At 34.2% G+C, this 21,189-nt stretch overlaps 1 long non-coding RNA gene across 1 annotated transcript in view; it reads left to right on the forward strand.

Annotated features, from left to right (window-relative positions):
* Positions 1 to 3,560: 3,560 nt before the first annotated feature.
* Positions 3,561 to 21,189, forward strand: part of LOC141556304 (uncharacterized) — a 35,827-nt gene continuing 18,198 nt past the window's right edge. The window contains exon 1 of the long non-coding RNA XR_012486487.1: positions 3,561 to 3,661. This is a non-coding gene — a long non-coding RNA (uncharacterized LOC141556304). The remainder of the gene's footprint in view (positions 3,662 to 21,189) is intronic.

The raw sequence follows: 21,189 nt of genomic DNA on the forward strand, positions 1-21,189 counted from the left end.
AGGAAAGTAGTTACTTCCTCTTTCTGGTCACTCATTTTCTATTCCTCCATTTTTCATGATAGTCACAACTTTCTCGCTATTCAACTCTGATGGTGTGTAGCTTGGTTTTCCTTTCAAGAAGGAAAGAAATAAGGCTAAGAGGTAATGCTCAAGGTACCTACTTACATAAAAGCTCCAGTTTGTTCCAGCCTTTGTCTCACCAAAATCGCTACTCTCATTTGCCTGGGAGAATTTGAATCTGTTGTTCTTATTTCTTTGGGAAGTTACAAAATTATGAATGAATTTTTTTTCATCTCTGAATATACCATGCCAAGGAATTCCCTACCTTAATCACCAATTAGAAAGAAAACCTGTATCTTTTCTCCCTTTGTGTACTTCAACCCCTATTGTCTTTCTCAACTGTGTCTGAGTAATGATATAGAAAGATATTAATGCAATGGTTAACTACTTTATCTTAGAGAAACCAACTTGTCAAACAATGGTAAAACAGAAATTAAACAGAATGGTATAGAATGGAAACAATGCTCCTCTCTCTCCTAAGAGAGAGTAAGAGGGAGTGATGGTGAAGTAAAGGATATAAGGAATCATTAGTTCTATTTTCAGGAGCATAAATGGCCCTGAAACTTTGAGGCCATGTCCCTCTTACACAGTCCTTGCCTGGTTAAGCCAGCTTTTGCTCCCCTACCAGCTTACTCGTGGAAGCAACTATTAATGGCAATTCTTTCTGCCTTCATACTTGTCACATTTGGCCAACTCTGATCATGTTATCCTTTATCTCCATACCCTTTATTTTCAAATGTTTTCTTCCTTCCTTGTCTCAGGAATGGAGAGGGTTAAATTGTCAGTCACAAGGGTTGAACAGTTCTCCAAAGGATTCAGTAAACCACAGCGTTCATGAAATGTGTATTTTTCAAATATTTTAATAATTAATCCTATGTAATTTATTTTATCCACTTATAAACATTTTAAGAAGGGGTACATGGGTTTCATCAGACAGATTCACAAAAGATGAAGAATCACAGCCATAGAGGAACATAGAAGAATTTTCTATCTACCAGGGGTATCAATCCTCAATGTTCTGTTATATACATAAATCAAGTTCTTGTTCTAGATTAAGATGTTAAATAAATATTAGGAGGGAAAATATATAATAAAGTAGACTTTTACTGTCAGTTGTTGAAGGGAACAGCATGAGGGGAAGGTTTATTCTCAGGGAAATCATACAGCTATTCCTTTATGCAGAGAAATAGGATATTGCTTATAAAAACATTGGGATTGCATCAGGAAGATTCAAGTTCAAACCATATCTCAGACACTTTTTAGCTATGTAATCCGAAACAAATCATTCTGCTTCTATCTTCCTCAGTTTCCTCATCTGTAAAATTGTGATAATAATGGAATCTATTATTTTTATTATTAAAGACACTTTGTCTGGAGTCAGAAAGAACTGGGTTCAAATCTGATCTCAGATACTTACCTGCTTGATCTTGAACAAGTCACTTAATTAACTTCAATTAACCCAATTTCCTGAATAGTAAAATGGGGATAATATTAGTACCTATCTCTCAGAGTTGTTGTGAGAACCAAATGGAATAATATTTGTAAAGGGTAACTTAACACAATACCTTGCACAAAATAAATAGTATGTGGATACTAGTTCTTATATTATTGCTACTACTACTATTTTGTTGCTTTATAATTACAAAGCCTTTTTACATATACCTTATTTGATAATCACAGCAATCTTTGAGACAGGTAAAATAGGTAGATTTCTCTTTTTGTAAAAGAAGAAATTTGGACTAGGGTGCTTGAGTTATATAAAAAGAAAATGCAAAAGTAACATTTTTCATAATAAATTTAAATAACTAACTAGGGAGAAGTATGATGCTACAAAGAGATCACAGATATCATCATCATCATCATCATCAATTTTGTTTCTCAGTCCTGAAAATTATTAGTTAGATGGAAAATTATTAGTTATATAACTAATTTAGTCATCTACTCAGTTTTCTTACCTGTAAAATAGGGCAAAAAATGGTCACACTACCTGTCTTAAAGAATTATTGTAAAGAAAGTGGGTTTTTAAAAATATATATTCCCATATTTGTTATGTTGTGTGAGAAAAATCAGACAAAAGGGAAAAATCCGTGAGGAAGAAAAAACAATCAAAAAGTGAAAATACTATGCTTCAATCCATATTCAGTCTCCAAAGTTCTCTCTCTGGATGTGATTGGCATTTTCCATCCCAAGTCCATTGGAATTTTCTTGAATCACTACATTATTGAGAAGAAACAAGTCCATCACAGTTGATCATCACATAATCTTGTTGTAAATGTGTATAATGCTCCCTTGGTTCTGTTCACTTCACATAAGTCTTTCAGGTTTAAGAAAGTGTTTTTAAAATATTAGTTATTAACAGATTATAGATAACACATGGCTATACAAATGGAAAATAGTCAGCAAGAGTATAGCCTTCCTTCCTTGGGACCAGTGCTCACCAACATCAATGACTGGAAGGATCTCAGGGCATTGATTGTTGGAGAGATGGAAGATAGTAGTAGGAGGGTTCTTTCATTGATAGAACCCAGAAAGGTTGTAGAAGGAAGTCAAAATCAATGGCTGGAAATATGGACCATGAAAGTAAATGAGCAGGATAAGGGATATTTATTTATTTATTTATTTTTAATTAATTTTATAATTATAACATTTTTTGACAGTACATATGTATAGGTAATTTTTTTTACAACATTATCCCTTGTACTCCCTTCTGTTCTGAATTTTTCCCCTCCTTCCCTCCACCCCCTCCCCTAGATGGCAGGCATTCCCATACATATTAAATATCTTATAGTATATCCTAGGTACAATATATATGTGCAGAACTGAATTTTGTTGTTGTTGCAAAGGAAGAATTGTATACTGAAGGTAAAAATAATCTGGGAAGAAAAACAAAAACAAAAAATGCTCACAGTTTACACTCATTTCTCAGTGTTCCTTTTCTGGGTGTAGCTGATTCTGTCCATCATTGATCAATTGGAATTGGATTAGCTCTTCTCTATGTTGAAGATATCCACTTCCATCAGAATACATCCTCATACAGTATCATTGTGGAAGTGTATAATGATCTCCTGGTTCTGCTCATTTCACTCAGCATCAGTTCATGTAAGTCTCTCCAGGCCTTTCTGAAATCCTCCTGTTGGTCATTTCTTACAGAACAATAATATTCCATAACATTCATATACCATAATGGATAAGGTTTATTTAAAGGAAGAGAGATCAAAGTCAGGAGGATCACAATATCCAAGGAGACTAATGAGAAGTGAACTTAGCCTGTAGTAGTTGAGTACTGCCTAACCAAGAGTTACTTCAATTTGCTGGACTTAGTTATTCTACAGGAAAATAAAAAAGGATTTTGGTTTTATGTATGTTTTAAATTCCTGACCACATTTAACTGATCTTGCTTTTCTGATTCTTCTGAATTCATTTATACACTAGAAGATTCTTATTGTTGCCATCCTTCTTGTTCTCCATGGCAACAATTGAAGTTCTAAGCAGTAGGAGAAAATCAAAAATGAGCCAACTAGGGTGCTTTGACCCCAGGCTAGTCCAGATGTTGAGGACAAACCATCAGAAAGGACTGTGGACTATGAAATTAGGATTAAAGGTAAATTAGAATTAGTTATTAGAATGAAGGAATTGTTAGGGATTAGTGAGAATGGCACAAAGTGCACCTATGGCATTTGTTTCTTTTGAAAGTAGCTCTAAAGCAGCATCTTTAAAAGAAAATATTTCTAATTATTTAATTGTTTTAACTAAAGTTTTTTATGATTGGGAATTTTTTTAAATTAAATCTAATAGATTAGAGGTGGTATATAGCTATGACTTATTTTTTAGTTCTTAGATGATGTGATTATGTTAGACTATTACCAGGGGTAGCAGCAGTCCTACATTATAAAATAGGCTTTTTTGTGTTCATCTGAGGTTTGATTCCACAAAAACAGTTATAAAGTAACTCCCAGTGATAATAATGGACCTTGCTTTATGCTGGCTAGGTTGATTTTCCTTTATTGTGGAGGGGAGAGGCCATTCTGAAAATATACCTTGGTTTGGTTTCCTTACTGCTTGAGGCATAAAATATTATCTATTGTGAGTGTAGTTGTCTGAAATTTTTTCAGAATTCCCATCTGAGATACTTTCTCAGTAGAGTACAAAGAATTGATGGGGGTTGGAGGGGAATAATTTTTTGTTTGTTTAATTTAAGTAGGAATTTTATCCTTTCAAATTCTTCTGTAAACAAAGTTTTTGCATTTTATGACTAGGTGAGAATCTCATTGTGTTCTAATCTTAAACCTAGACTACCTGGAGATAGGACTACCCAGATTACAGACAATATCATATTGACATGAATGAACTGCTATTTCTGAGTGCACATTTGCTGAAATTAATAGATCATTATTTGCAAAGATGACCCAGAAGAGAAAGAATAAGAAACAATTTATTTCTGAAATTGCTTTCTAATTTAATATGGTATTGTATTCCTAATGATCTTAAAATAATTTTTTTTTTTTTAGGTAGAAAAAGAGTAGATAGTTATCCCAAACATAGAATCTGTTGCATTTTTGGCTTTGATTTGTCTATGAAATAATAATTCCTTAAAAATGTATAGGTACAAAGATGTACTTGTAATTGAACTAAATCTGCCATTTCTCTTTGCTCTCAATTTTGAGGGCATAGTCAGCCAGTTGAAAGCACGGTTCCACTTAATTGCCGGGAAATGAAGGTCTGGTTAAAGATTAAGGATTAAGGTCTAAGAGTCTCCTGATCAGTAGACCATGACTCTTCTCTTTTCAGTTTACCCTTCTGTATAATTCTCTAAAATAAAATCTACTCAGCATTAGGCAAGATTTAAGGAATCTCTTCTGTGTCAGATTTATTTACTTTTATTTCAGATATGCCTAACCTTTGTGCACTGAAAAACAGGCAGCTCATCAGGGATACAAAAGGAAGATAAAGCCATTTCTTTCTAAGATAAAAGAAATATATCTAAAATCCATGCAATTTGAATTGATATTATCATTGAGCATTAGATAGTTATTCTTTATAAACTATTATATTATCAAAATGTGTAACAAAACATAAATACTATCAATGCCTCAACTATTTTTTGTTCTATTAAATACTAAGCTCATTTGATTTAGAGGGGTTTTTTTGTTTGTTTCTTCAAACATACTATTGTTGTGCAAGATTGCCCTCTTGTGTTTTCTCTGGTTAAACCATGATTATTTTTCAAGTTCAGTGCTGAGATTTTAATTTATTCAGAAATTTTAAGTTCTTGACGCATAACTTAATATGACAAAGTATATTGGTTCATACTTCTAAAAACACGGTTTCAAATTGCAGTTCAAAAATGTATTGCAGTATCATCTTATAGCATGCTCCTTTTTACTTTTTGTAAATACATAAAATATCAATAATGCTTGATGTTTGTGTTGTGCTTATACAAGTACTTCCTCACATATTATCCTTATCACAATCCTGTGAGGAAAGCAGGGCTGACAAATGAGTAAACTGAGATTCAGAGAAATTAACACATTACCAAAAAATAGCAAAATTAGAAAGAGAATCGAGATCTTAAGTTGTAGTTTATTGCTTTTTCACCACACAATGGAATCAAGTCCAAACAGAAACATCTAGTAATGAAATATCTATCATAAACATACATACATACATACATAAACATATATACATACACAGAGTGAGATAATGTCCTTAAAGTTGTTAAAAAAAAAAAAAAATTCAGACCTGGAGAGTACTTGAAAGATTATCTCTTTCAATCTATACCAAAACAACACATTTGTTGTTTAGTATACAACACATCCCTAAATTGGACTGCTACTTTTTTCGTGAAGACCTATATAAGAGATAAAACTCTGAAAGAAACCTCTTCCCAAAGCACCACACCAACATTGATTGCATAAACAACATGGGTTGCTCTCCAAACCCTCTATTTGACAAAGTACCTATGACAACCATGCTAACTCATAACCTAACTGAGCTCCTGACTCTAGATTTTCCACCTCCATCACAGACATGTTTTCTTGCTAAACATGCCTCTACCCACGAGGCATCCTCTTTTAATTAGTTAATGAATTACTCCCCAGAACCTCCAATTAATAGCACTCAGGCTATGCCCACTTTGAAGACTGCTCAGCTCCTGAATCTCCAACCTTTTTAGCTTGTATCTTCCCCTTTACCCCAGATTTTTAACCCTCTATTGTATATTTTCTTCACTTTTTTGAATGCAAGCCCCTCGAAGCAAAAACTTTCTTTTTGCTTGTACAGTATTTGTATTCCCAGAATAGTGCCTAACACAAAGTAATTGATTAATAAATGCTTTATTTAATTTAAGGCATAATGTAAGCTCTGGCTCCATTTCTTAGGGCTAGGCAGACTATTTATGCCAACTCAGTGTTCTAGGCCCCAGTTTCTTAAATTGTGGGTCGCTATTCCATATGGGATCTTGTAACTGAATGTTGGAATCATGAAATTATGATTTATTATTGATAAACATTTGATGTGTATTCCTATTTTTATATACCTATATATTCCAGGTTACATAAAAATTTCTTGGGCAAAAAAGGGGGTGCAAGTGGGAAAAGTTTAAGAAACCCTGTTCTAAGTTACTAAGAGAGACTTGTAGGTATCTCCATTCTTTCCCATAGGCTACAGCCCCCACCAACTTTGTTCCCTTTATTTTAGGGACCTAGCAAATAGCAGCCCAGTTCCATTTAACCATATAACGTGGGATAGTTTTTAACATAGGAGTATTTACTTCAAAGATATAGCAAAAACAAATGTAAAAATATTTTCTCCCAATGCTCTGAGGTCATAACCCCCTCCTGACTTACCTTAGTCTGGGAAGAAGGGAGTGGATCAGTTCCCAGCTCAGTTTCAACATAGAATTGGTCCCAACAAGTTCATGTCCAGATGTGGCATAAATGCCCTTGGGCTAAGAAACTTCCAGAAGTCTCACTTTCCAAAAACACTCAGTTCTTCAAGGTATTGATGCAGTGTTGCCATGAAACATAAATTGAAAAGAATGGATGATGGACACTTTATTCTCCTCATGCCTCAGGGAATCATTGCTGCACTGACTAAACTTCCAAGCTCCCTGGTAGCACTCTGGACATTTTAAATTTAAAAGGTGAAAGATACTATTCCTTTCACTAGTCACTGAGTTCTCCCACGTGATGCTGGAAGGCCTTCTTGAATGATTCCATATCCAGTAATAGAGCCTATTCCTTAATATCTGCTCAGACAATAATAATAATACTATTAATTAGCATTTATATATAATATACCCACTATGTGCCAAGCATTGTGCTAAGTACTTTACAAATATCATCTCATTTGATTCTCACAACAATCCTGGATTTATTAATCCCCATTTCACAGCTGAGGGAACTGAGGCAAACAAGTTAACTGAAGTTAATTGACTTGCCTGAGGTCAGCAAACTTGTAAATATCTGAGGCCTCATTTGAACTCAAGTGTTCCTAATTCCTGGACCAGCATTCTTAACACCATCCTACCCTAGTTGACTAGGTATCTCCCTATTCATGCAGCATCATGATTCTTCTGGAAACAGTCTCTTAACCCTTCCTCTTAACCCTTAAGAGATGCTTAAAAAAAAAAAAGAAAAAGAAAAAGGGGGGGCAGCTAGGTGGCACAGTGGATAGAGCACCAGCCCTGAAGTCAGAAGGACCTCAGTTCAAATCTGGTCTCTGACACTTAACACTCACTAGTTGTGTGACTCAGGGCAAGTCACTTAATCCCAAATGCCTCAGCAAAAAAACAAAAAAGAGATGCTGTCAAAGCATATCAATTTAGGCGATCTAGGCATGTGGTAGACGCTCATCCACATCACACTAGAATATAGATATATTCCAAATCTGGAATCTTCATTTATCAGCCTATAGTCAATTAAAATTCTCCAAGATATTTTTTTTTTGAAAAATTTCTCCCTTACAATATTTCCCACATCTCTACTTATGAAGCTGATTTGTTTTAATCTAAATGTAAGAATTTTATATTCATCCAAATTAGATTTCATCATAGTAGTTTTAGCCTACATCTTTTTTTGATCATTCACTCATTCAATTTATTAAATAGTTTATCCTATAAACTTGAGGAACATGTCAAATATTAATAGTATTTGCTCAAATCATTGATAAAAGCATGAAACAGCATGGAGACAAGTATGCATAGATCCCTGAAACACTCCCCTAAAACTCAACTTCCAAGTTGAAAATGTACCACTAATTTCACTGTAAACATTCATCCAATTCCAGATCCCCTTGATTATACTGTCTAGCCAATCTTTTTCACAAGACTTTGTCAAATGCTTTGTTAAAATATTAATTTTTATTGTCAGTATTCCTTTGATTATCAATTAAGTAGCCCTGGGGGAAAAAATAGAAAGAAATGAGGTTAGTTTGTTGAACTGATTCTTTATGAACACTGCTTCCATTTCTAGACATATACTAACCAGCTTAATAATACATACTAGAATTTCACTAATAATAAAGTCAAACTCTTTTTTTAAAAATCAAAACAATGCTTTCCCTATTTTAATCCTGTGCTATCTTTTTTATTCTTCAGGATAACTGATTGTGGCTCAGCAATTATATTCAAAAGATTCTGACAATGGATATAGTTTATCTGGCCTGGTGTAGAAACTTCAATTCTCAGTTGTTTTTGTCATAAAATATTAAGGATTGCTATTAGTGTCCTGACTTCAGGTGCTTGCTTTCTCTTGAATCAAAGACCTAATCAGTCATACTTGAAAAGAAGATTTCAGAGAAAGATTTATATTCCCTGGAGACCAGATTAAATGGTTTATAAGATAGATAACTGCTCATTTGTGACTCTTGAACTTTGAAAGAGTGAAGACAGATAGGGAAAAAAATTTCTTTGAGGGTCAGCCAGAATTGACAAATCATTGTTCTGTTTGGTAAATCAAAAATTGTATATTATGCATCTTGATTTTGCTTTGTTGCAAAATTTCATTGTTTGTTTAAAAATTACTATAAAAATGGAGGTTTGAAGTTTCTTGGGTCAGACAAAATGTTCTCATTTGCCTTTGACAGATTTTGTCTAAAACACAGAGTATAAATTGGTTTCTTCCATACTTTAAATATCCTCTAAAAGTATAAAAAGGATGCTGATACTTCCCTGATTATATTAGTTATAAATTTCTTGTTGCCATTTTTCTATTTTTCTATTACAGATCATTTTACTTTGCAGAAAAAACCCCCACAATAATAGCCAAGCAATTCTGTCTTCTCATCGTTCTTCTCATCTAACCATCTACTCCAAGAAACAATTCTGTCCCTAATATGGATATATTTTTATAAGAATCAAAGCCTTTTCATTTTCTTTTCCTCAACAATTCCAGCTCATTCTGAATTTTTTTCATTCTTGACAATACTACAATAGAATCATGCCACACTCCTATATTTATCCTCTATTATCTGTCTTTATTTCTTTGTCTGTAGATGCCTTTTTAAAATATAAATTTCTTGATGAGTTCATTGTGCAATCCTTTGACAATTCTTTTTCTTCTTCATGACTGGGATTCTTTCATTTTTAAGACTTCTCATCCCAAATGGACTTACTTACTTTGTAGAATTTTAGTTTATGATAACTTATTATTTCTATGTGAAACCCCTTGAAATCTGTTCTCATAAAATATATGGCATATGTCAATATGCCTTGGCTGTCTTTTTCTTTTCTTTTCTTTTCTTCTCTTTCTTTTTTTTTTCCATATAAATTCCATATAAAGTTCCCATAGTTTTTTAAATTCTTTCTTGTTGGAATCATATTTTTTAAAAAGAATCAGACCTAGAACAGCAGTTCCCAAGTTGTTCAAGTTTTTGAAGAATGAAATGATAAGGCAAGACAAATCATTAACTGTTTTATTCCGGGTAGAGAGAGAACATACTAATAGATAAGTGAGCTCTGGCCATGTGTAGAAATGAGATTTGTGAATTGTTTCCTAAAGTTCTCATCTATTTCCTCTTTCTATCTAATCAGTCTATAGTTTACCCCAGTAACAATAATGATTATATTACTACAGTTTGAACTTTACCCAAATGTTCACCACCATGCCTTCTACCTCTGCTAGATTTCCTCACATGAATTTATGGATGATTCAATCAAAAGTCTGAAGCTATGTTTGAAAAGTCTTTGAAAGCCATTTGCTGAAGTGAAAGGATACCAAATAGAAAGTCTATTCCAAATGGCTAAGGATTTCATTATGCCTTCTGGGTCCTATAAAAACACTGAGCTAGCAGAATCAGAGAATTCCAGCAAGTGCTTAGCCAGGAGAGTATTCCAATAAATTCTCAGAGAGTAGGGAAGGAATAGTAGGAGAAGAAGAGGCCTCAGCTCTATCTAGTCTCAGCCAAATATCATTCCCTCCTTACACACTTTTAACTGAGGATGTCTTTGTGAATTTGGTGAATGGTTGAATGATGTTGGATTTTCCATTCTCTTATTTGTATCTTAGTAATATTCCTAGATCTACTGACAGCAACGTCTGCATTGGAGAAAAGGACAGACAGGACAAATTCACCCTACGTAAGGGAACTTCTTGAGCTTCTCATAAATAGGACAAAAACATGTACAGCAACCAGGAGCTTTACCCCATACCACATGTTTTCTATATTTTATTCCAATTACCCCTGGACTCTGTAGGTACTTGGGGAAGACTGTATCATAGACTTTTGGATAGATGTTTTGTACCAATTGTCCTTCCTGCTGCTGTTATCTATTTGATTAGTTATGTTCAGCTATTCATAGCTCCATTTGAGGTCTTATTGGCAAAAGTACTGGAGTGATTTATCAATTTTCTTCTTTAGTACATTTTAGATGAGGAAACTAGGCTAATAGAATTAAATGGCTTCTCCAGAGTCACAGAGTTATTAAGTGTCTGAGGTTACATTTGAATTCAGATCCTCTTGACTCCATGGCCTAAAATCTAATAATTGAGCCATCTAGCTGCCATCTAGTTGTTCTTGTTGTCTTAATAAATAGTTTTTCCTAAAAAAGTACTTTAGGTTGGCTGACTAAATGATTCTCAGATGATAATCTTGCATATTGATGGAGGCTTGAGGTTTCTTTTTTTCTTTTTCTTTCTTTTTTTTTTTTTTTGTATCATCATACAATTTGGTGATGACTATGGACCCCTTCTCAGAATAATGTTTTGAAATGCACAAAATATTTTACATAGAATTACAAAAGAAACCCAAAGGTTAGTAAAAATAAAGTTGCCTTTTTTTCCTATCCATGTTTACAATTCTTTTGAAAATCTATCCATGGATCCCCTCAATTCTGTCCATTTCTATCCACCCACTTAAAAAACACTTAAGAAAAAAAAAAAAAAACAGATTCCCCCTCCCCTCCCATTTCTGGAATGCCCTACCTTCTTATTTAAGTTTTTATATTTTTTTAAATCTCTAGTTTTTCTCAATGTTCAGCACAGGTGTGACCTTCTAAAAGAAGCCTTTCTTAATTTTCTTTCCCATTCCCAGTTGCTAATACTCTCTCCTCAAATAACCTTATTTTTTTTATCTGACATTATTGCCCCAGTATAAAGTAGGCTTCTTGAGCTTGAGGATTCTCCTAATTCATTCAATAAGCACTTTTTAAAAGTCCCTAATGTGTACCAGTATCTGTAGAATTGGCTTTTTTGGGGGGAGAGGGGGAAGAAGGGGAGAAATAGGTTTGCTTTGTAACTTACCAGGTCCTTAACATCTAGCACAATGCTTGCAAATCATAGGTGCTTAAGAAATGCTTTTGATGTTTAACTGCTAGGAAATAAGACTAGAGTTTTGTGAGATTAAAGTGACAATGGTACTGTGAAAAGTGAACAGTTAAGCAAACAATGTAAATATATGTTAAGTGTTAAATGTATGTGGAATTAGATGGCCCACCTTTTAGATAATGAATGTACTATTTATGTGACCACTGGTGAATCACCTCACTCATCTGGACTTCTGTTTTCTCATCTACAAAACTGAGAAGATTAGTTTAGATGACCTCAGATTTCCCATCAGCTCTTAAATCTATTATGCTATATGCTAAAGAACTAGTCAAAAGGGGTGTGTGTGTGTGTGTGTGTGTGTTTTAATCCAGATTCATTAAACTTTTGATGAGACTTTAAAGAAAATGATGTATATTAGGATAGGAAATGATTCTATAAAACCAATCGAGAAAGGCATTTCACTATATTTATGGCAATAACAATTTGGCACTTCATTCTTTGTAGAATTCTTTGGAATGATTTAGAATTATAAACTTAAATATTACCTATGGGGTATGTTTTGTTGACTTTCAGAATAAGAAAACAAAAAATCTTGAATTCTATTTTTAAAAACTACCTTGACTTAGAATATACAAAAGGGATGAAATACTAAAGCAATGCTTCTGGCCTTTTAAAAAGACAGGCCCAACGCTAAACAAAACAAAAATTACTAAAAGAGGGTTAATATTCCAGATAAGTGACAAAGATACTGGAGACTTCCGGCCAAGATGGCAGCATGGAGGCAGACAGCTGCTTGAGCTCCTCGTCTTCTCTCAGAACTTACTTCATGACAAGCCTCAGAGTTAATGCTTGACCAGAAAAGAAACCCACAAATAATCACCAAGAGAAGCCATCCTTGAAATTCGCCAGAGAAGGTCTGTGTTTGCTCGGGGGAGGGTTGAACAGACTGGGCACAGACTGAGGGCAGGCAGCCAGAGCGAGACAGACAGCTCACACAGCTCAGACCCAAGGGGGAGGGGTGTGATCTCTGCTGTTTCTGCAAAAAGACTTTTACCCCAGTGTGGATACTCTGTCTTGGCAGCAAGCCAGGAGCAGCAGAGTGGGTGTAAACACCGGAGGTGAAGATTAAAACCCAGGAAAGCTAGCATATCTCGGAACCGGCTACTCCCAACCCCCACTTGGACTGACTCAGTGCCTTCTCAGAGCCTCAGAACACAGACGCAGCACAGCCATCAATGTTCTGTTAGTGGCTCTCTGCTGCTCTACCTCCAGTCTGTAGAGGAAGCCCATTAACACCATCCAGCCCCCCCCCAAAAAAAAACAGACCAATTGCTTCTCTTGTTAATTTGTTTTCTTCCATTCCGCTCTTGACAAAATGAACAAAAAATTCAAAAGGGCTCTAACCGTTGACAGCTTCTGTATGGAGAGAGAGCAGACTTCAAATATTGAGGAGACTAAAAACAGACTGTCCCCAGAGGAATCCCCTAAGGGGGATATGAGCTGCTTCTCAATACAAAAGAATCTCATAGAGAAAATCAAAAAGGCTCTCACAAGAGAGCTAGAAGAGAAATGGGAAGCTTGGCAAGAGAGCCTGGAGAAGTCATCCCACGCATTTAAAGACAGAGTGGATAAAGAAATCAAATCATTGAGAAACAAGATTAGTGAGCTGGAAAAGGTAAACAACTCCAAGGAAAACAGGATTAGTGAGCTGGATAAAGAAATCAGCTCTCTAAAAAATAAAATGGATAAAATGGAAAAAAAATTGCATAGAAGATAAAAACACAATTAGACAATTACAAAAAGATATAAAAAAAGTGAGTGAAGAAAATACATCATTGAAAATTAGACTCGAACAAGTAGAAATGAATGACTCAAGGAGAAACCAAGAGGTAGTCAAGGAAAACCAGAGAAATGAAACAATTGAAAAGAATGTCAAGTACCTTACTAGAAAGACAACAGACCTGGAAAACAGATCCAGGAGAGACAATTTGAGAATAATTGGACTCCCTGAAAAATGTGAAGAAAAAAAGAGCTTGGACACTATTTTCGAGGAAATTATCAAAGAGAACTGCTCAGACGTTTTGGAAACAGAGGGTAAAATAGACATTGAAAAAATTCATTGATCACCTACTGAAAGGGACCCTAAAATCAAATCGCCAAGAAATACAGTGGCCAAGTTCAAGAATCATCAGACAAAGGAAAAAATATTGGAAGCTGCTAGAAAAAATCAATTCAGATATGGAGGAGCCACAATAAGGATAACCCAGGATCTAGCAGCGTCTACATTAAAAGAACGAAGGGCCTGGAATATGATATTCCAAAAGGAACTTGGTATGTAGCCAAGAATAACTTACCCAGCAAGAATGAGCATCATTTTCCAGGGAAGAAGATGGACATTTAACGAAATAAATGAATTCCATCTATTCTTGATGAAAAAACCAGACCTACATAAAAGGTTTGATCTTCAAATACAAAACTCAAGAGATTTCTAAAAAGGTAAAAAGAAATCTTGAGAACTATACTTCTGCCATAAAAATATGTAAAGAACATATGTATAATTTGTCCTAGAAACTAGAGGTGGAAAGAAAATTATATCATAAAAAAGTGTAAAGTGATGGTACTACATCTCATGAAGAGGCAAAGGTAACCTATTATATCTGAGAGAAAGAAAGGAGGGAGATGAACATAGTGTGTATCAATAGAAATATTCAATTTATGGTGAAACTTCTTCCATTTCATTGAAAAGTGAGAGGGAAGGAGTAAGCTAAGGGGAAGGGAATACAGAAATTGTGAGGAAAGGGGGTAAAATAAGGGGAGGAACTTTAAAGTGGGGGAGGGATACTAAAAAGGGAGGGCTGTGAAAAGCAAGTGGTGTTCACAAGTTTAATACTGGGTAGGGGGTAAGAGGGAAGGAAAGGGGAAAAGTATAAGCAGGGGTTAATAGGATGGCAAGCAATATAGAATTAGTCATTTTAACCATAAATGTGAATGGGGCAAACTGCCTCATAAAGAGGAAGCAGTTAGCAGACTGGATTAAAAGTCAGAATCCTACTATATGTTGTTTACAGGAAACACACCTGAAACAGGGTGAGACATTCAAACTAAAAGTAAAAGGGTGGAGCAGAATCTACTATGCTTCAGGTGAAGGCAAAAAAGCAGGGGGTAGCCATCCTCATCTCAGATCAAGCAAAAACAAAAATGGATCTAATTAAAAGAGATAAGGAAGGGCATTATATCCTGCTAAAGGGTAGCATCAATAATGAAGCAGTATCAATATTAAACATATATGCACCAAGTGGTCCGGCATCTAAATTCTTAAAATAGAAATTAAGAGAGCTGCAAGAAGAAATAGATAGTAAAACTATAATAGTGGGAGATCTCAACCTTGCACTCTCAGAATTAGATAAATCAAACCACAAAATAAATAAGAAAGAAGTCAAAGAGGTAAATAGAATACTAGAAAAGTTTGATATGATAGATCTTTGGTGAAAGCTAAATGGAGACAGAAAGGAGTATATTTTCTTCTCAGCAGTTCATGGAACCTACACAAAAATTGATCATATACTAGGGCATAAAAACCTCAAAATCAAATGCAGTAAGGCAGAAATAGTAAATGCATCCTTTTCAGACCACAATGCAATCAAAATTACATTTAACAAAAAGCCAGGGGAAGATAGACCAAAAAATATTGGAAACTAAATAATCTTATACTAAAGAATGATTGGGTAAAACAGCAAATCATAGACATAATTAATAACTTCACCCAAGAAAATGACAATAATGAGACATCATACCAAAATGTGTGGGATACAGCCAAAGCAGTAATAAGGGGAAGTTTTATATCTCTACAAGCCTACTTGCATAAAATAGAGAAAGAGAGGGCCAACAAATTGGGCTTACAATTAAAATTACTAGAAAAGGAACAAATTAAAAACCCCCAGACAAACACAAAACTTGAAATTCAAAAAATAAAAGGTGAGATTAATAAAATTGAAAGTAAAAAAAACTATTGAATTAATTAATAAAACTAAGAGTTGGTTCTATGAAAAAACCAACAAAATAGACAAACCCTTAGTAAACCTGATTTTAAAAAGGAAGGAAAAAAAGCAAATTGTTAGTCTTGTAAATGAAAAGGGAGAACTCACCACTAATGAAGAGGAAATCAGAACAATAGTTAGGAGCTACTTTGCTCAACTTTATGCCAATCAATTCGATAACTTAAATGAAATGGAAGAATACCTTCAAAAATATAGCTTGCCCAATTTAACAGAGGAAGAAGTAAGTTGCCTAAATAGTCCCATCTCAGAAAAAGAAATAGAACAAGCTATTAACCAACTTCCTAAGAAAAAATCCCCAGGACCAGATGGATTTACATGTGAATTCTACCAAACATTTAAAGAACAACTAACTCCAATGCTATATAAACTATTTGAAAAAATAGGGATTGAAGGAGTCCTACCAAATTCCTTTTATGACACAGACATGATACTGATACCTAAACCAGGTAGATTGAAAACTGAGAAAGAAAACTATAGACCAATTTCCTTAATGAACATTGATGCTAAAATCTTAAATAAGATATTAGCAAAAAGACTTCAGAAAATCATCCCCAGGATAATACACTATGACCAAGTGGGATTTATACCAGGAATGCAGGGCTGGTTTAATATTAGGAAAACTATTAGTATAATTGACCATATTAATAATCAAATTAATAAAAACCATATGATCATCTCAATAGATGCAGAAAAAGCATTTGATAAAATCCAACATCCATTCCTACTAAAAACTCTTGAGAGTATAGGAATAAATGGACTATTCCTTAAAATAATAACGAGCATATATTTAAAACCTTCAGTAAACATCATATGTAATGGCAATAAACTAGAACCTTTCCCTGTAAGATCAGGAGTGAAACAAGGTTGCCCACTATCACCATTACTATTCAATATAGTACTAGAAACTCTAGCCTCGGTAATAAGAGCCGAGAAAGAGATTCAAGGAATTAGAGTAGGAAAAGAGGAAATCAAATTATCACTCTTTGCAGATGACATGATGGTATACTTAGAGAACCCCAAAGACTCTGCTAAAAAGCTATTAGAAATAATTCAGAGTTTTAGCAAAGTTGCAGGATACAAAATAAATCCACATAAATCCTCAGCATTTTTATACATTACCAACACAATCCAACAGCAAGAGATACAAAGAGAAATTTCATTCAAAATAACGATCGATAGTATAAAATATTTGGGAATATATCTACCAAAGGAGAGTCAGGAATTATATGAGCAAAATTACAAAACACTTGCCACAAAAATAAAGTCAGATTTAAATAATTGGAAAGACATTCAGTGCTCTTGGATAGGCCGAGCAAATATAATTAAGATGACAATACTCCCTAAACTAATCTATTTATTTAGTGCTATACCAATCAGACTCCCAAGAAACTATTTTAATGACCTAGAAAAAATAAAAGAATTCATATGGAACAACAAAAGGTCGAGAATTTCAAGGGAAGTAATGGAAAAAAATTCAAATGAAGGTGGTCTAGCTGTACCTGATCTAGAACTGTATTATAAAGCAACAGTCACCAAAACCATTTGGTATTGGCTAAGAAATAGACTAGTTGATCAGTGGCATAGGTTAGGTTCACAGGGCAAGATAGTGAATAAAAATGGCAATCTAATGTTTGACAAACCCAAAGATCCCAAATTTTGGGATAAGAATTCATTATTTGACAAAAATTACTGGGAAAACTGGAAATTAGTATGGCAGAAACTAGGCATGGACCCACATTTAACACCACATACTAAAATAAGATCAAAATGGGTCCAAGATTTAGTCATAAAGAACGAAATCATAAATAAATTGGAGGAACATGGGATGGTCTACCTCTCAGACTTGTGGAGGAGGAAGGAGTTTGTGTCCAAGGGAGAACTAGAGACCATTATTGATCACAAAATAGAAAATTTTGATTACGCTAAATTAAAAAGTTTCTGCACAAACAAAACTAATGCAAACAAGATTAGAAGGGAAATAACAAATTGGGAAAACATTTTTACAGTTAAAGGTTCTGATAAAGGCCTCATCTCCAAAATATACAGAGAATTGACTTTAATTTATAAGAAATCAAGCCATTCTCCAATTGATAAATGGTCAAAGGATATGAACAGACAATTTTCAGATGATGAAATTAAAACTATTTCCACTCATATGAAAGAGTGTTCCAAATCACTATTGATCAGAGAAATGCAAATTAAGACAACTCTGAGATATCATTACACACCTGTCAGATTGGCTAAGATGACAGGAACTAATAACGATGAATGTTGGAGGGGCTGTGGGAAAACTGGGACACTGATGCATTGTTGGTGGAGTTGTGAAAGAATCCAACCATTCTGGAGAGCAATCTGGAATTATGCCCAAAAAGTTATCAAAATGTGCATACCCTTTGACCCAGCAGTGCTACTACTGGGCTTATATCCCAAGGAAATACTAAAGAAGGGAAAGGGACCTGTATGTGCCAAAATGTTTGTGGCAGCCCTTTTCATAGTGGCTAGAAACTGGAAAATGAATGGATGTCCATCAATTGGAGAATGGTTGGGTAAATTATGGTATATGAATGTTATGGAATATTATTGTTCTGTAAGAAATGACCAACTGGAGGAATACAGAGAGGCTTCGAGAGACTTATATCAACTGATGCTGAGTGAAATGAGTAGAACTAGGAGATCATTATACATTTCAACAATGATACTGTATGAGGATGTGTTCTGATGGAAGTGGATATCTTCAACATAGAGAAGAGCTAATCCAATTCCAATTGATCAATGATGGACAGAATCAGCTACACCCAGAAAAGGAACATTGGGAAATGAGTATAAACTGAGAGCATTGATTTTTGTTTTGTTTTGTTTTGTTTTGTTTCTCTTCCCAGATTATTTTTACCTTGAGAATACAATTCTTCCTTTGCAACAACAACAACAGAAAAATTCGGTTCTGCACATATATATTGTACCTAGAATATACTATAAGATATTAAATTTGTATGGGAATGCCTGCCATCTAGGGGAGGGGGTGGAGGGAAGGAGGGGAAAAACTCAGAACAGAAGGGAGTACAAGGGATAATGTTGTTAAAAAAAAAAAAATTACCTATGCATATGTACTGTCAAAGAAAATGTTATAATTATAAAAATTAATTTAAAAAATGACAAAAAAAATATTCCAAATAAGTAAGAAGCTAGTAGGAGAACACTTTGTTGCCCTTGACAAATTCAAGTCACTTGCCACAAGTGAACTATTTCCTGAAAAATGTAATCAATGAGCCATTGTGACTGATATTTGAAACATAGTAGCTAACAAAATTGGAGCTATTATAATTACCAGAAGATTGAAAAAAAATTGTTCTAGTTTTCAAAAAAGGGAAGAGAATCTAATCTTCAATCTATTATTATAATAATTATTAGATTTTTTTTATTTTTCTAATACATGCAAAGATGGTTTTCAACATTAACCCTTGAAAATTCTTGTACTCCAAATTTTTCTTCCTCCCTCCCCTAGACAGCAAGTAATTCAATATAAGTTAAACACATATAATTATTCTAATCATATTTCCACATTTATCATGCTACATAACAAATATCAGATCAAAGAATAATCTTCAATTTAAATAACAAAATTGACTTGCAATTTTTAGGGAAATTCTGGAATGCATCATTAAAACATGCTTTATGAACTTCTAGAAGGGATAGTGGTCACAAAGAGCCAGAAGGCATCATCAAAAATAGATCACACTAGATCAACTTTATTTCCTATTTTTAGCAGGTTTAGTAAACTAGTAAATAAAGGGAATTCTGTGGTGGACGATCAGAGAGGAAATTGATGGCTAATGTAACCACTAGGTGTCTCTGTGGAGGGTAAAGTTTGGCTGCATCCAGAACCTTTCCCAATCTATAATTCTCTTTTGCATCTGAGGCTGCTTAAAAATCCTTAGCAGCTACATCCTGCTGCAACAAACTCATTTTAGTCTATCAGGATAAAAGTGACCTTTGTGTCCATTTGATTGTTTTCTCTTCGCTGCTCTGGGGATCTTTTAAAAAAAATGCAGATTATTAATAAAAATTGCATATAGCTTTAATCTCCCAGATTAGAAATGAAATCTGACCACTAGGAAAAGATCCTGTGACCTTTTTTTTTTTTTAAATCATGTGAATTTGATGAATTAGTTACTGGTTTCCTCTTTTAATGACTGTGTGTACACATATGTATTTAACAAATATATGTATATATACATAATATAATATATAATATATACATATATTTGTTAAAGATAAATATGTAAATATGTGTATACCTAAATATGTAATAATGTATATATGTGTGTATATAAATTCTTGAAGTATAAGAACTTATAATTAACCATAGTTTTTATATGAAGTGAAAATCAAGGTAAGATATAGCTTTAGATACCTAGAAAAATATACAGAATGACTGAAACAAGCCTGAGGAGGGCACTTTGAGGAAATGAAAAAAAAAAAAAAAAAAGGTGTTTTTTCAAGGGGCATTTGGACCCTTTCACATCTGTTCAAGTTCCTTGCTCCATCAAATTGAGGCTTTAATCTGAAATCTATTTCATAGTTACAGAGCAACATCTGCAAGATGCCTTCAGGGAATCCATAGTGTTGTGTTATATGTATGTCTGCTCCATATGCTGCATTGTCCTCCCCTTACCCATTCTGTTTACTTTTTTAAAACTCCCAGGAGTGACTCAAATTTAAAAGTTCAAAAGATTGTGAAAGTTCAAATCTCTCTCAGAGTTGGGTGGGGGTATGGATTTTTTTAAACTAAAAATTCTATACTGTTAGTTCTCAAATTCCTTTGATGTTGAGTTCAGGGAATAGGCAATAGGCCTGGAATTTATGTTCCAGTTAAAGTGAAAAGTGAGAAGTATGAAAAAGAATATTTACTATGAAATAAATTTGGTTATTCCAGCAGGCTGTGTTCTAAGCTTTAACTCTACTGTCTGTCTCTGTTGCTCTTTCTGTGTCTCTGTCTCTCACTCTCTGTCTCTGTCTCTCACTCTCTGTCTCTGTCTCTTTCTCTCTCTTTCTCTCTCTCTCTCTCTCTCTCTCTCTCTCTCTCTCTCTCTCTCTCTCTCTCTCTCTCTCTCTCTCTCTCTCTCACACACACACACACACACACACACACACACACACACACACGGCTTTGTTAGTAATATATAGAAATGCTGATGATTTGTATGGGTTTATTTTATATCCTACAACTTTACTAAAGCTGAGTTGTTTCCAGTAGGTTTTTGGATGATTTTCTAGGATTCTGTAAGTATATCATCATATCATCTGCAAAG

Source organism: Sminthopsis crassicaudata, chromosome 2 (genome assembly GCF_048593235.1).
Source record: "Sminthopsis crassicaudata isolate SCR6 chromosome 2, ASM4859323v1, whole genome shotgun sequence".
Lineage (NCBI taxonomy): Eukaryota > Metazoa > Chordata > Mammalia > Dasyuromorphia > Dasyuridae > Sminthopsis > Sminthopsis crassicaudata.